At 41.8% G+C, this 16093-nt stretch overlaps 1 protein-coding gene and 1 long non-coding RNA gene across 2 annotated transcripts in view; both read right to left on the bottom strand.

Annotated features, from left to right (window-relative positions):
* Positions 1-12738: 12738 nt before the first annotated feature.
* Positions 12739-16093, bottom strand: part of LOC143907078 (uncharacterized) — a 104743-nt gene continuing 101388 nt past the window's right edge. The window contains exon 2 of the long non-coding RNA XR_013259712.1: positions 12739-13395. This is a non-coding gene — a long non-coding RNA (uncharacterized LOC143907078). The remainder of the gene's footprint in view (positions 13396-16093) is intronic.
* The window catches only part of Toll-6 (Toll-like receptor 6), a 51795-nt gene continuing 48440 nt past the window's right edge, over positions 12739-16093 (bottom strand). The window contains exons 2-3 of the mRNA XM_077423595.1: positions 15303-15369; positions 12739-14871 (exon numbers count right to left, since the gene is read on the bottom strand). The gene's annotated coding sequence lies outside the window, so the exon portion shown is untranslated. The remainder of the gene's footprint in view (positions 14872-15302; positions 15370-16093) is intronic.

The raw sequence follows: 16093 nt of genomic DNA on the forward strand, positions 1-16093 counted from the left end.
TTTGTAGATTATTTATTAGCACAAAAATGCAATATAAAACCGTTGAAAACTAAGAAAATACATAAACGAAAATACTATAAACGTTATTGCAGGACACCCTGTATATATCCAGACATATTACTGAATCATCCTCAACATATAGCGTGACTCGTGCCTTCGACTATATGCGTGGCGAAACCCGCGTATATCGTAGGCCGCCATAAAAAATATTACCAGCTGTCGCGAGATATCCTATCGTATATTGTCTCATTAAACTAGACTCTTTCACGGAGTTATTGTTCTAGTCGCAACTCCCATGCGTTCATCTATCCACTCCCGGAAACTATAAGGCACTAAGGCCTGGCGAGACGTCGAAATAATATTTTATTATTCGCCCATATCGTTAACGATGATAATTTCACGGATTGCTTTCAGCGAATCCTTTATGTTGCCGTAATTATCCTATTGTTACGGCAGATTAAATCGTTCTCCTTGTGCGCGTGTAATTAAGCATCGGTGTCGTACCGGAGAGCGGTATTTTTGCGAATAATTTCGCGATCTCAAAAGAATCCGGAAAACGCGTAGAAAAAGGCGAATATCGCCAGCCGGGACCGCGCACTCCCGCGTTTGAACGCGCGGTAATTACCGATAGAAACCGCAATCGCGCTAGAAACAATGATATATATTTCCCGTGGAGGTGAATTTATTAAACGCGATGGGGAAATCGAATTAATCCCAGCACGCGGTCGCGGGGGGAAAAAATGCACGCACGATCGGCGCGTATCCCGCCCGTATTATCTCTCTTCGGCGTATTAAACGCTGGTATTTGCGTACGGAAGTATTTTCCCTATATCGCGCCCACCTTCTCTCTCTTTCTCTCTCTCTCTCTCTCTCTCTCTCTCTCTCTCTCTCTCTCTCTCTCTCTCTCTCTCTCTCTCTCTCGTCCCCACGGTGAAAAACACCCCGCCCGTTTTTTTCCTCCACCATCCCCGCCTGGTATAATGTCGTGCGAGAATGCCACCTGCTGACGCGAGTTTCCGCAACGCGCGATCGGATCCCGCCTACGTGCCTATTTATTTCCCCCCGCCTTCCCCGCCTCGCGCAGCGCTTCCCGATCGGTCCGGGAGCCGAATGGCGAGAGGCGAATGGGAAATGATCGTCTGAGGCCCGTGTCGGGGCAGAACGAATGCTGATGGGCTAGCATTACGTTCTACCGATATAATTTGCCCGCCGAATTCCAGGCGGGCGATACCCGTTGCCGTTTGCGCATAGCGTTGCGTTGCGTTGCGTTGCGTTGCAATGTATTTGCAGTATACTGGACGCCGCGGGTCTAAATTACACGCACGTTACTGTATTAAATTCCGCGACAGAACGTACGAAGCAGGCGAGCGAGCGAGCGAGCGGGCAGGCAGGCAGGCATCAGGCACTGCCGGCAGGTATTCGGATCGTTACGAACACGTGGGACATTAAATTCTGGGAGAACTTCTGCGGCGGTCCTGACAGCTTGACAGTCGTAGAAATAGTTCCGCTCGGTTACAATATCGCACTCTGTCCGCGCGCGCGAACTTTGGCCCGGCCGGTGCCGCGTCATGTAAATACACGCTTTTTATTCATTTAATTAATCCCACGGACGCCGGCATGACGTAATGATAAAAAATACGTGGGTGGAAACAACTACGAATTGAGCTTACCTCTCGGACGTCCGCGCTAATTTCGCACGTCCGCGCGGTTATTATTTTTTAATTCGTTTTAATCGTGCGAAACGTTCGAATCCGCCAGCGTGCCGGATGGAAAAGTGCAATCTGCGTTAAGATATTTAACGAGCATTGCATTATATCATAAACTTTATCGTGAACTTAGTTATATAGATCGCTTCCTATTAAAACGGATCGCTTCCTATCGTTTTCTAAATAAGTCGCTTATTGTTCTGAATTTTTTTCTCATATTTACACTGTTAAATTCACTGTAGTGTTAAATTATACTCAATTTGAATTATTTTTAATCATTTCTATATAGGTCGCCGCTGCTCCTACTCAATATATAGTTAATTCAACCGAAACAATGTTAATTTAACTAAATCAATAGAGTTAAAATAACAAAATGTTATTTAACAGGTATTGGTTTAAATTTCATCCTTTAATGTTTAACAGTGTATACACGTGAGTTTATAACCGCACTTGAAATATGTACGTTGTTTGAAAAATATATTTAGATATGCATATTACTTTGGAAATAAATTATGTAAATGTTTTACGGCACGTATTAAGATCACTCTGAACAATGTACAGACGCGTATTACAGATGATAATCGTCAAAACAAAGGCACGTTCGTGCGCTACATATATCCGAAGGAAGTGAAAGTGCGGTGGAAGTTTAGGCGCGGTTCGGTGGATGCACAAAGGTTGCATTCGCGCGCGCCAGACTCGCTGAACTGGTTTTGCGATTAGCCTCCTGATTGGGGCTACTCGGCCGAGCGATATTCCTATGTAATGATCGGAGGACCGTGCGCGTTGGACCGCAGTTGTACGTGGAGGAAAGAGAGTCGCGGCACGGTAGAAGCTTACGAAATTGGTATAGCGTTTATGGCGCTATTCCATTTGATATGGAACTGGGATCTCTCTTCAACCGTAACGCCATAACATTTCTCTTCGCCATAATAATATGAGAGAAAGTTATATATGTATGTTTATGCGCTATTCTACGATACTTTTCCATTGAAAATTATGCTAATCAACTGATAGACGTATTTCGTTGCATATTTTGTTGCGAAACAAACATGCGTGCGGAAATAATAATGTGTGCACTTGACATAAATTCGCAACGGACTCGCGGCTGCAAGCTACAGCTTCGTTGCACAATGTCGATTTACCGGATTGGTCTGTTTCGATATTAGAATAATATTTGGGAATATTTCCAGTGTATCATCACACGGTTACGCGCGCGCGGCTGCGCGCGGGGTATCGGAAAACGATTACAACATAATTCACGGCGGCGGCGATAAAATTTAATTACACTTTGTGTAATTTAACGTGCCCAAGTGTGAGCTTCGGAGGCGCGGATTTATGGTACCTCTTGTGCAGATGCTGGAAATATTGAATATCAAGGTGATTTGGATGCTAATGCATCTCGTAATCGTGTACGTTATCATAACACCTGATTTCTAACGATTTCGATAACGTTAGGTACACCGACATCGAATAATAATAATTTTATCATCACGAACAATTAAATGCTCTATTAATATTCGTAATGTATTTAAAACGTCTCTGCCACAATTTATGATTACGAGTCTACGAATCTTTTACGCGCGACTAATCTGGAATATTTCCTTCTGTATATTTTAACGCAGTTTTTATTTGCTTTTAAATTAAGAATCGCGGTTCTCAGATAACACTCTTCTGTTGTCGCGGAAATGCGATTCTCGGAAAGGATAAACTAGCGAAAGAATGTTTCACGGAAAGGAGAACATCGCGGGACAAATGTATGTAACTGGAGCGCAATTCTAATTCGCCCCCGTCGTATTTTTGCATGCACCTTATACCTATATCGGCCGCGGGCATTGTTGCCTCGAAGTTAGTGGAAAGCACGAAAGCAACAAGACTTGACCCGGAATGCATGTACCTTTGGCGACAGGAACCTCGTTTAGAGGATAAAGGGTATCGGGGGAAAGCATGCATGGGGGGTTCATAACGAGCAACAAAGGCTTTACCGCTACTATCAAGAGATACGGTGTACGCACACACATCGCGGTATGTACCAAGCAGCAATTACCCCAACCGAGTTAATTTTTCACGCCGTGAAATTTATTCAAGAACAGATCGGGAGGAATATCCTTCGTACATTCTAGTTAGCGTAATTACCAAGATGCTCAATATTAAATATTTAAAAGCTGTAACAAAGGACGGGAACGTTTTTCCAAGAAAAGGTCAACCTGTTAATTGAGATCGACTTTGTTCCGTTTATTCAGCATTCGACCTACTTACTTGTCGAGCGAACGAAAATTACGAATTTAAGCTGTGACTATTGTATACGAAAGTGATAGAAATTTAAAGAGAAAATACCGCATTCGTCAAGTTTCATGCGCTAATAACGGCGGGAGACGATACGCAGATAATAAACCCTTGTCGATTCTCGAAATGCCCCCGAGATGTTCTCATAATGCGCGTAACACATCCGGCGTGAGGCAAACATCACTCATATGCGTGGCATTGCTTTGGAACGTCTCGAGCGTTACGGAGATACACGTAGAATATGCACATAACAATTCAAATGTCTTATGCAGAGCGGAGCAGCGACTGCAGCGGCAGCGCGGTAGCAGCAACAGTAGCTTTAAAGATCACGCTATAGGACGTCGTGAGAGCAACGTTACCACGATAGTATATCAGGTATACTCCATCCACGGTATACTGACGAACATTTGGCATTCGTATTATTCTTCCTCCCCTCGGTGTACATTCGCCGGTACCTTGTTCTTCGTGAATACGTAAGACGCAGGAGGTCGACATTTTGTAGATGAGACATGAATATTTCAGACTCGGGAATACGGAGGATTGCAGACAAATTTTTTGATTGATAAACACAAAGTAAATGTCTTTTTTTTTTTTTTTTTTAACTTAGAGCAAGACTATCCTATCATTGCAAATATTTGAAATGAAATATTTCGGTCATTATATTGAATTAAATTCAAGAGTTAAGCCCAGCTTAAATTTAAGATAGGAAAGATTTCCTGATTTTAATTTTTCTTCGCCGCATATTCAATCGTATAAATGACAAGAAGTCATTAATATGTTACACGTTGTTATACTAATAATCACTGGTGATTAACCTATTAATATTGATGCGTCTCATTTTGAAATACATATCAAAGGCGATTAACTATATCTCTGGTGAGTCACACAGAACGTCAATAAATTACATAAAACAAAATATAAACGTAAAAAAAAAACGAGTAATATATAAATAACTGTAACAAGTATAAACGTAAAAATATCGCCCGAGAAATAATAAATCTATAATATTAGAGCTCTTTCCGAAAAATAATAGCTGAAAGATGCGTTTCGCTTGCTTGCCTATAACAGTTCCAGCAAATCAAATTAAAGATGCTATAAACTTTCCGCAAGAATGTCCTCGTCGTCCTAAACGAGATAGTCAGAAATGCGCGATAGCTCGACTCTGCCACGGTACGGGACTGAGAAAGAAAACTGACTCTGTATACTTTGAAACTGATGTACAACTGTATATAAGAGTCATGCACGGTCGCAGCGATACCAGGCATTTTTCTTCCTCGACGAACCGGCAAAATTTTGATATTCCGGTCTCGCGCTCTTCAATCTTGCGCATACTCTTACGGATATCACATATTTTATTTCCGTGGCGTTTGCGGTCCTCCACATTAAATGGAGCATACTAAGAATATCTTCCCTCTGTGAATCATCCGCAAGAATTTGACCATCGCTACAAAGTCGGCGAGCGTTCGCATATTATATACACTCGCTGTCTTATTCAAGAGGATCATTCAAATGTATATAACGAAAAAGATTCTGCACGTATATACGTATCCAGATTTGCTGAATGATAACGAGGCTCTCCGTGAATAACATGACAGTATAGCGGGTTTTTTTTTTAAATATACTTTCAACGTTTCTATGTGCAGCAATGTTTCCGTAATAACGAAATCGTAAGCAAAATTACCGCGAAAAGATTCAGGAACCTCCCACAAAATTTTCCAGAACCGATTCCATTATCGTATGTAAAACAGACATTTGAATAACATACGCTATCATGATTCCCATGAACACGTGTACGCATACGTAACGAATCAAGATGTTCCAAATTCTTGAAATATTACTGATCCGAAGACACTTCGATAAAATAATATAAATTGTGTAAAAAAAAAATCGTGTAAAGATCACGGTTATACTTCTCCGAAATTCAGGTAACATCACGTCATAAATATGAATACACATTGGCTGCTTAATCAATCATACAGCCAGCGTCGAGCACACTTCTCATATCTCTTATTATGAATGTACAGAGAAAAAAAGGCAGAGAGGAATGTGAATCTCTTCTCGAGTGCCGGAACAGATTTCAGAGATCCTGTACTTCCTCATGCAGAAGCTTTTATTGCTATGAAGACTACGAAAGTATATAAACTGGGTCAAAAAATAAAGCAAGGTGGCTATAGTGCATTTCTAGGAAGGACTACGTAATCTTGAGAAGCTTTCGCTTGAAAAATATATGCAAATGTCTGGAAATCAAACTGTATTGTTTATCTTCGTACGTTTATAAAATTTAAAGGTGAAGAAACTCTAATACATATATTGTAACACTTTATATAGATACTATCGCACGAGTATAAATTACATTATGCCATAAATTATGCGACTTCGATATTGTGAAAAACGGCATAATATCGCGAAAATTTGAGTAGCAAATACTTACAATATATAAACGCCAAATATGATCCTTAATTTTTCAATGGCTAGATTTCTGTTATAAGTTACCGTTTCGTATTTCGTCGCGGTTCGCTATTATAAAGCGTCTCACCGTTACGGAAAATCTATCGGCACTTTGAGCGAAGCAATTAACGATCGCATTGAAGCCGTTCCGCGTACCATGTAATGGTGCGCGTATTGTCCGAGAGATGATTATATAATCGTCAAATGTATATCGTCGATAGCATACATATTCCATTACGTGGACCGTTATTGATTCGCGGAATTCCACGGGAATATTGACGAAGGCAGGTTTTCGAGATGCGCGCGACGTGTTCCGGCGGAGGCAGCGTTGAAGATAAGGCGAAATTGCTATTCGTAACGATACACGGAAAGTATGCAAACGCAGCGATCGAGATTTGTACGCGTATAGCAAAGAGCTAACAGAGTTGTTTAACGATACTTTGATACAGAGATAGAGAGAGACTATACGTCCCTTCTCCCTCGTACTGACAAACTGACGAACTTCAGTATTTCCTGTCAAATAATGGCACGTCTGGTCGATCATCGTTGCGGGTGCATCAAGCGTGCACACGTATAGATAGGAAATTGTAGTTGCGCTCGAATCGCGGTATACACATAACAAAATCAAAGAGTCGTTCTGTGTAATATGTTCGATAGTCTCAGATAGCAATCCGATATCGTGTTGGCGCTATATAACGATTGTGTAACACGTCGATTGTGTAGAACAAAACAAGTTCGTTAATCTCATAAAAGATATATTTCAGCACGTTTTCACATCGCACACTAACTTGTATATCATCGAACTAAATCATATAGTCTGATAATATTTTCGGCGTTATTATCGAGAGAAAAAGGAAGCGTATAAATAATATTTAATGCCGGCTATTGCACAAAGGGTACTGGTAACAAGTCCGATGGAATACGCTTTGACGACATACGTCGTCGTGGAGAAGAGATCATTTTCTCGACGGATCCGACGAGCGGGCGTACAAAGAGCTGTCTGACATTATGTGGCGCCGTGTAGAAAATATTAAAGATAATACAGAATTGCGGCGAGAGATAGAGAGAGAGAGGTGGCTTAAACGTCTTCTTTCTGTGTATACGCGAAAGTCGCTAATACTAGATTGTAACTTGGGCAATTCGCAGTATGCATTCTTCTTCCGCCAAAGGCGGTGTACTTCCGGTACTTCCATGCCGCCGCGCCGTCTAGAATGCAGCAGTCACTTATCACGGATACTTATAGTTAGTACTTACACCGTCGTTCTGGAGGAATCACGGCGTTCCCGGAGATAACGTTGTGACGACCGCCGCGTTATTGCACGAGGAACGGTAAATGTTGATAAAAATCCGCGCGTTGGTTTGAGAAAAAACTTCTGTGTCAAAATATATGAAATTTTTATGACATTGCGACGGCAGGATTGGTTGGGCATCTCGCGACAAGTATTCCAATATTTATCATTTCAATAGAATCATAACAAGAGTAATTTTTAAATGTGTGTCGATCCGACGTTAAAATTATTCGGCGCAACAATTTTGAATTACGCAGACGGAATTTATATATATATAAACTGCTAAAAAAAATAGTCTGCTCGTACGCATTTTAAGTAAAACGGTTATCGCATACGTTTCACGGAGCTATAGCAAAGTGTTCCATTTTATGACTTGCGGCTATTCCAAACTCGCTAAATAATAGCGCAATACCGCGTGTAAAAAGTTAACAATAGCCGCCGAATGTCGGGAAATTGTTAAACGGCGCACGTTGCTTTCGCGTGCGCCAGCTTTGCCGCAATTTAAACTGTGATTCAATTGTAACTTTTTAACCGGTCGCTATTGACAACGGTCACACATATTGCAAAATAAAACATAATTTGATGAGCTTGTCTTTGTTAGCGATTGTCTCGCACAATATATCAACGTTACAAATGCTTCGAACTCAATGCTTCGAATGAATCGAACTCAAAGAGCTAACTTAAATCGAATCGAGAAAATCATGTAAATTGTGATCCAATTTGCGCTTTGCGTTCCGATCGTGTCCTAAAAAGACAAGAATAGTTATGATTGAAATGCCGCGAGCTCTTACATTGTATATTACAGATACAGATAAATAAAAAATTTAATTTGGAGTATAATAAAAATAAATATATAATCTGAGAGCTATATAGATACAAATTAATTTTTTCAATTATTAAAATTAACTCACCCATTAATACGTCATTAATTATATATATCTAATTATTTGTGTAATATATAATTCAATTGTATATTATTTTCGATATATTTTAATTATGTATTCATTCGAATTTTGGCGAGAGAAATATAAATCATTAAAGAGCGCGAAATTATTCTGTCAAAAATAATACTTTACAAAAGTAATTGTAGGATAAAAACTGATGCTTTTTTTAAAGAATAATATCGAATGACGAGGCATCTCAAATACATTACGTAAAAGAGAGAAAGATCGAGTTGCACGCGCAGCGAATTGCACTCGCAGGAATGATGTTAATGCAGAACGTAGCAAGGAAGCGGGGTACTCGCGCAAGTATTGATGAAAGTATTTTTCTCCCCCGACACACAAAGTGACAAACTTTCGGTTACTCCGGCTCCGCGTGCGCTCCTTAGCATTCCCTCGCATTCTCTCGCTCTTCAAGAAAGGTACGTGCCGCGCCGCGTCCCTGCAATTCCTTGCTTTATTTTTCCTCTTGCACGCGGCACTGTTGCTTGCTTTTATGCGGCAGTTGTCGGTCGGCAACTGCCGGGCAACTCGCACGCTCACGGCTACAACTGCGAGCGCAACAATTACCGAGAGTAGAGTCGACGCGAGCTCAATTATTTTCGACATTCTTCACGCCTTGAACTGCGAAACATACGCGGGTTGCCGCGTTACGTGTTGCGCCCATCCGCATGCTCGCGTACGCGCGGTGTCTACGAGACGAGGAAAAAGAATGGAAAAGAAAATGAGAAATTTTTATCAGAGAGACGTCGCAATCGTGTCTATATTACCAGTTTTTCATATTTATATCTTTTTCTCTTCACTCGAAATGCTTAATCTTACATTTCGGTTGAAATCTATGTATCCAATCACGAAATGCAGTTACGATTCTCAGCGAACGTCGCGCAAGAATATCGTTCCTAACGAGGGAACAATTATTCTCATTACTTTCTTTCGCTCCAATCGCTTTACTTACGTTAAACCGCACAGCCGGTTTCTACATTATGCCGCGCACACGTCTAAGCAGATTGCGGGAGAAGCGCTGCGGAACGCGGACCTCTCTCCAGCAACGTCGAACGTGTTGTACCACCTTGGATCCGGCTCGCGGATTTACCTGAAAACCTATCTCCTGTACCTCGCGCCTACGTCACACGGTAACTCGAGCGGGGTAACGACGACTACGAGTAGGTACATTAATCCTGCTAAATAATTCAATATCCCCTCGTTCCCGGTCTGCCAATGAAGCGCGGAGTTTGCGCTAGTGATTGTCGTAAATAATTATTTGCGTTTCACCGTAGACCCGAATTCTAACGCCCGTCCTGTTCCCAAATACAAATTAACTGCGGGGACTTTGCTTCACCGTCGTAAAACAAATTTATCACGCAGCTAACCAGATTGTAACGATATTTAATTGCGATTCCCGGATTAGAGACGGCTAAAAAACAGGTTCACTTATCACAAGTTATTGCGGGAGAAAGACACGTTATTTAATTTAACGAAAACCCAGCGTTTTTTTTTTCAATAACAAAGCTGAATTTTGTGCTGTTTGTGAAAAACAATATTATCTTTCATTACGTGACGTGGCAGAAAAAAATTGTGTCAAAATTAAAAAGTTGCGATCTGTGGCGCGTAAATACCTTTACACGATGGGATTAATTAATTAATTTGCGAGAGTACGAAGACAAGGAAGATAAAGCGTACCCGCTTTAACGCTCGCACGGCACCTCTCACACGCATCCGTGCATACCAGCTGTACGCTACCGTCTCCGTTTGCCGTATAGATCATGTCACAAGCGGAATAAAGAAGTGGCCGACGACGAGCTTCGTTACTTTCTGTCAGGTTGCATTCATTACGTCGCAATTTACACTATTATTGCACCGTACTCGGGGGCAACGAAAGAGAGAGCGCGCTCGTCGACGCATCTCGCCTCATGCAAGCGCGGAACTTGAGCAATTAATCTCGACCGTTCTTTATACCGCATAATGATTGCCCGCGTCTTAATTAGTCTCTCCCGCAACTTTTAATAGCCGTAAAGTCGCCTAGCGCGTTCTTGTTGCGTCAGCGGTTAATAACAGCCGCAGGATCGACGTGAGATCGGGATGAGATATGGCGATCGATCAGATTGAGTTATCCGCGCGGACGTAATGATAATGAAAGCTCGTTCATCATGCATCTGAAAATACTGCGAACGCGGCGGCGATCGGCAGATATAGCAGAGATGGAACAAACAAGAAAGACGCAGACGTAAGCGGTAGATATCGAGAGCCTCGATCTTCCGATCGAGAAAAGTATTTCCGACGCGGAGGGGAGCGGGGTCTGCGGGGGAGGGGAAAGAAAGGGGAAAAGCGATAGTCGACATTATCATTAAATGAGCATCAACGTCAGGCGGGCGCGAGCGCGAGACGAGAATGCCCCCCACCCCCCTGTACCCGCCATATCTGGCCTGGTATCTCGAGCGACGGCCGCGACGTCGAGGAAATGGAATATACTTTCACAGCGCTCCGGCGACTTCTGCGCGTGCCGCGAAATAAATCAGTATTCTCGTGCTTTACTCGGGAAATAAGAAAAAATGGTCGCCTTATTATCTGGTACCATTTTCAGGCTCTGGCCAGACGGCGACCTAGCCCTCTGCGAGAGCCCTTTTTCGTTGGGGCTTGATGCCAAACGCGGAGGGGGGAAAAGAAAGCAACCTTCCAAAGGGAAGATATATAGACCACTGGTATAGTCCGTTCGCCTTGACGCACGTAACAGCCACCCGGGGGACAAATAACCACATAAATTTCACCGCGATTCTCCCGGTTTTATGCGGTGTTAATATAGTTCGTGTCGCGCGCGCGTACGTTTCGTCTGAGGTCTCGCGAGAAGCAAAAGCATACGGGCGAAAATTTGGAAGCAACGCGGGATGAAAATATCGCAATTGGCGAAAAATTGAGCGTCACATGTGCGTGACGTTGAGCGCTAATGGATCGGGCAAATAACAAAATTGACGTGAACGTTAAAGCGCATCTGAAAAAACTCCGGGAGAGCTCGATAGAATCCATTAGATAGGTATAAATAAACCTGCAATTTTTATACAGGTGCGCTCTTTCGAAAAAAGTCTTTTTTGTTCGTGTCTACTTCCCGTTTCAAGTACGTATCTATATTATTTTTGAAAACGCGCGCCGATTTATCATGTTACATAAATTTACGCCGTTTATAATACGATCATCAGTCTCTCTCGTAATCGTTCTCGTTTTTTATTTGCCAAGTACTCGAGAGCGTTATTAAATTATTCCCCACCGTCTAGTATTACAAAATTGCAAGAGATAAAATCGCAAAGATTTTAGAAAGTCGCGATTCCAAAGTCGACAAAATGTACCAGGTTTAAGCTTAAAGGTAAAATATATAGAGAATTTCTATAACGCAAAATAACATCTTCTAATATATTTAATCGCGGTGAGAGATCGCTTAATGATACTATGAGAATAATCCCGAAGCAGTTTCGCACACTCTCGAAATATCGCTTTCGGGTGAGACGCATGTACGTACCGTTCGAGAGGCGCCTGAGGTGTTGATATGGACGAATCGCCGGTTGATCCGCCCGAAGGGGTCATGCCCGAGAACGTTTGACTTTATTGGAGGAAATATGAGCGGGTGCTCTGGCAGTGCTCTGGGCGGTATTCCCGGTACGTACGCCGGGAATCGGATGTGCGTGGGGAGGGGACCTGCAGCACTTCCAGCCCGAAGGGGATGTACCCGGGGCTTGGGAAGGATTCATTCATATCGCGAAGCCGAGTCTCATTGTCGAAGCGGAGCGGCGGACAAAGCGAAAGCAGGGGACTGAAGTGCTGTCAGAACCAGTGCACTCCGTTGCACGACACAAATGGCAACCAAAAGTGGGGCGGGAGAGAGAGAGAGAAAGAGACGAAGATCGAGATCCGGAAGGTGAGCTTTGCACGAAGAAACGATCTGTCGCCATTGTATCGCGATCGATCTCGCATTGCATTCATTCGCGGACATCACGAAAGCGATTCGCATGGCTCGTTTTATATAAGTCGACGATAGAAATTGTTCCTTTTAATGTAGGTCTACCTTCATCTTGACAATACAAATTTCTTTTTTTTTTCGTTTCTGTTTTTTTTTTTTTTTTTCAAGTTTTAAATATAGTCATTATGATCAATTTATACTTGTGACTAAAACTACACACGCACAAAATTCAATTTAAAAAACTCCGTTATTATTCCAAAGGTTGAGAGATTTCAAATTTGTTGGAGAATTTCACAAATTTACACTCCAAAAGTATAAATTATAGCCATTATATGCATTGTTTCGATTAAAAGATTTAATTGCGCTCTATTTCGCGCTGGTCTTTAAAAGAGATTTGCCAAAAAAAGATACCTACTTGACATCGGTTGAAGCTGTCGATAGCAGAGAGATCAAAGATATTAAGTTTCTTCGTGGGATATTATTACGCTGCCAGCCGCTCCTCGGCTCTACAATTTCTCGGGTCCAAATAATTACAAAAATACGAAACTGCTTTTTCAGGTATATGAGCAGCTTCCCGTCAAGTCGCGTAATAAAACTGTGCGAAGAATTCCTCTTTATGATGTGTTGTAGAAAGCTCACGTACAAAAGTGCGCTGCGAGGAATATTCCGAGCCGGAAAACGTCACGGCCGTAGCTCTCAGACGAATGTCGTTTTACGTATCTCTTAATCTAAAATCTGTTAACGCCTTTGGTGTCTCCCAACGATTTAATAACACGTGAAATCTGAAAAATAAAACAGTGAAATATATATATAATACGTATATATAAAGTAAACAAGTTTTCTTTGTATTTAATTTTATTACAAAGCAGACATCGCTGTATATGGAAGAAATAACGTTGACGTTTCAATACCGGGAGTTTCGTAATAAACACAAAGTTAGGGAAAGCACAATTAAAAATTTCTCCCGGGTAAAGTATTCGTTTCTGGGTGAGTTAAGGACGCCATCGTTGTCACTTTAGCCTTCTTTTTATTGCGAAACGCAAGTAATCACCGTTAATTGCTGCCGCCTCGACAGGCGGCAACATTTACAAAGGGGACATTAGCTTTTAATACAATTATGATACATCGATACAACAGAAAATTAATATTTACACATAGTCTCGATTTCGTTCGACGAGCTCTACAATTTGTCGCGTCGCAAGACATGACTTAACGGAATTAATTCATCGGTCCGCGCGCACGTACGCCATCGCGCGCCGCGCCGGACCGCTTGCGATATAACAGCAGGCGAGAATTGATACCGCAGTAATTTGTACTAATTAACCCATCCGCGAATTTATGCCTCTCGTACTGAGTTATTATTATTACAATGCGCACATATTACTCGACGTCACGCTACGCGGAGAGTATCCCTAATTAATCATCGACGCGCGCCGTAGCAGCAACTGTAGCGGCAAACGTAATGCCGGATGTAATAATATTTAATGCTTTTGGCGCCGACTTCGCCGGACTTTTGCCGACTTGCCGTTGCCGTTGCCGTTGCAGGGGCGTTCGCGGGGCGGAGGGCTCGGCCCATTCGAACAAACGAATCGGCCTTTCGCCGGCGTTAATGATATTAATGCTCTCGCGCAACTTTGTACAAATGAATATACATTATACACACAACGGCTGATAGAATTTTAGATTAAGCGTCGCAATCTACCGGTCGGACCAGTCCGCCCCGCCGCTTAAACGGAACAATGAGACGCGGACGACGGCGATAGGCGAAGTTGTATCGCGCGAGTGTGCCAGGATGAGAAAAAGAAGTACGCTTACCTTTTGTGATTAAAATATATATAAATAACTTTATTGTTTATGTATATTTATGTATATATATATATGTATATTTATAATAAAATGCCCTATCTATTTTACAAATATACAAAACTCTCGCTATGTACATCGATCTCCGCTTTTGACTAAACAAGAGAATTACCGAAGAACTTTAATAAATCGATTATCGTCGATTAAACTAGCATCGAGTAGAAAGAGGAAAAAACGTTACTTCGTTGCAATACGAGTTACAGGTAATATGCTCCAATTTTCTTTTTTTTTTCTTCTCTCGCGCTAATTACATTTGCTCACTACGAAGCTATCACGATTCTCAAAAATACGAATAACCGCTTATTTTATTCGGACACCGTGTTACGGGTTACATTGCAATAGTAAGAAATGCTTCTGATAATAAGTAGAGAGAAAAGTCGCGGCAGTCAGGAGTCCTGGAACAGAAAAACAGAGGATGCGAGTTACGCGAGAAGGTTTCCCATTAAGCACTTTCCATTATAGGCAAGATGCGCTTTAACAAAACGAATAATCGAAATCGCTTTGATGCCGCGCGCAATATGTGATACAATTATCGATCACGCAGAAAGAATTATTCATTAACAATAATATATTGCGTTAATAAATAAATGATAATAATAGAGCGGTTTATTATTGTAATGTGAATTTCAATAAGCGAGCGATCAATCATTATCTATAATCGCTGTAAATGTACACTATATTACTTTATTTGCGTAGCTGGAGCATACGATTACAGTGCCAAAGCTGATTATTACTGCGATCACGTATATTTATATTTCGAAAAATATGTGTGTTTCCACAATTTTCAGATATTTATATTGCAATTGCCTATTAAATAACAGCTTACCTTCCTTACTGCAATTTCCGATTACTCCTTGCGTAACGTGATTCAATAATAATACTTTTGGAAACATCTGAAACAAAAAGGATCACAAGTTAAATGTAAAAAGATTTCAATATCCATTTTTTTTTAAATGGAAACGTGAAAGAAGATACGGTACATGAGGTAAAAGTCTAGCGCATGATAAAAATAAGCAGAGAATTAGAGAATTGGGGTGTTGCGTTTTGCGAAAAACGTTCTATTCTTGGTAGACTCTTTTAAATACAGGATTAAACTTTTTCCCGCTACCGGGTAGTTTTAACAAGTTATATTTTTTAATTTTTCCTCACGACGCGCGACGGCGCGGGCGACGCGATGCTGAAAGTTTCTCCGTGGTTTTAGAAATGCATTTAAACTTCCGCTTGGTTGTGCTCCGTGTCAAAATGCATTTCCTTTTTGCGCCCCCGACACGTCGCGTCGCATCAGAGAGATTCTTTCGCGCGACGCGGAGTGCGGCGAGAGAGTTACGCACGAAAAACCGATGCCACACATTTGTGCAGTGTCACGGCCGCAGCGGCGCTAGACATCGCCGCGGAAATGTCCGCCGTTTTGAAATTCTGCTGGCTCGAACTGTGTTACGCTTCGGTGAACGTGTCGAGCGGCACAGCGGCGTGACGTGTAGTTGTGCTTAGGTGGACAAAATCTCGATTTTCAAAAAGTTGGAGATGCCTCTCCAAACGTACTTCTAATCATGAATAGAAAGTGATCGTCGTCAAAGTATCGTTAAAGTTGTGCGTTTATCTAAATTATAAGTCTTC

Source organism: Temnothorax americanus, unplaced genomic scaffold (assembly GCF_048541705.1).
Source record: "Temnothorax americanus isolate GAGA-0224 unplaced genomic scaffold, ASM4854170v1 Scaffold8, whole genome shotgun sequence".
NCBI classification, from domain to species: domain Eukaryota; kingdom Metazoa; phylum Arthropoda; class Insecta; order Hymenoptera; family Formicidae; genus Temnothorax; species Temnothorax americanus.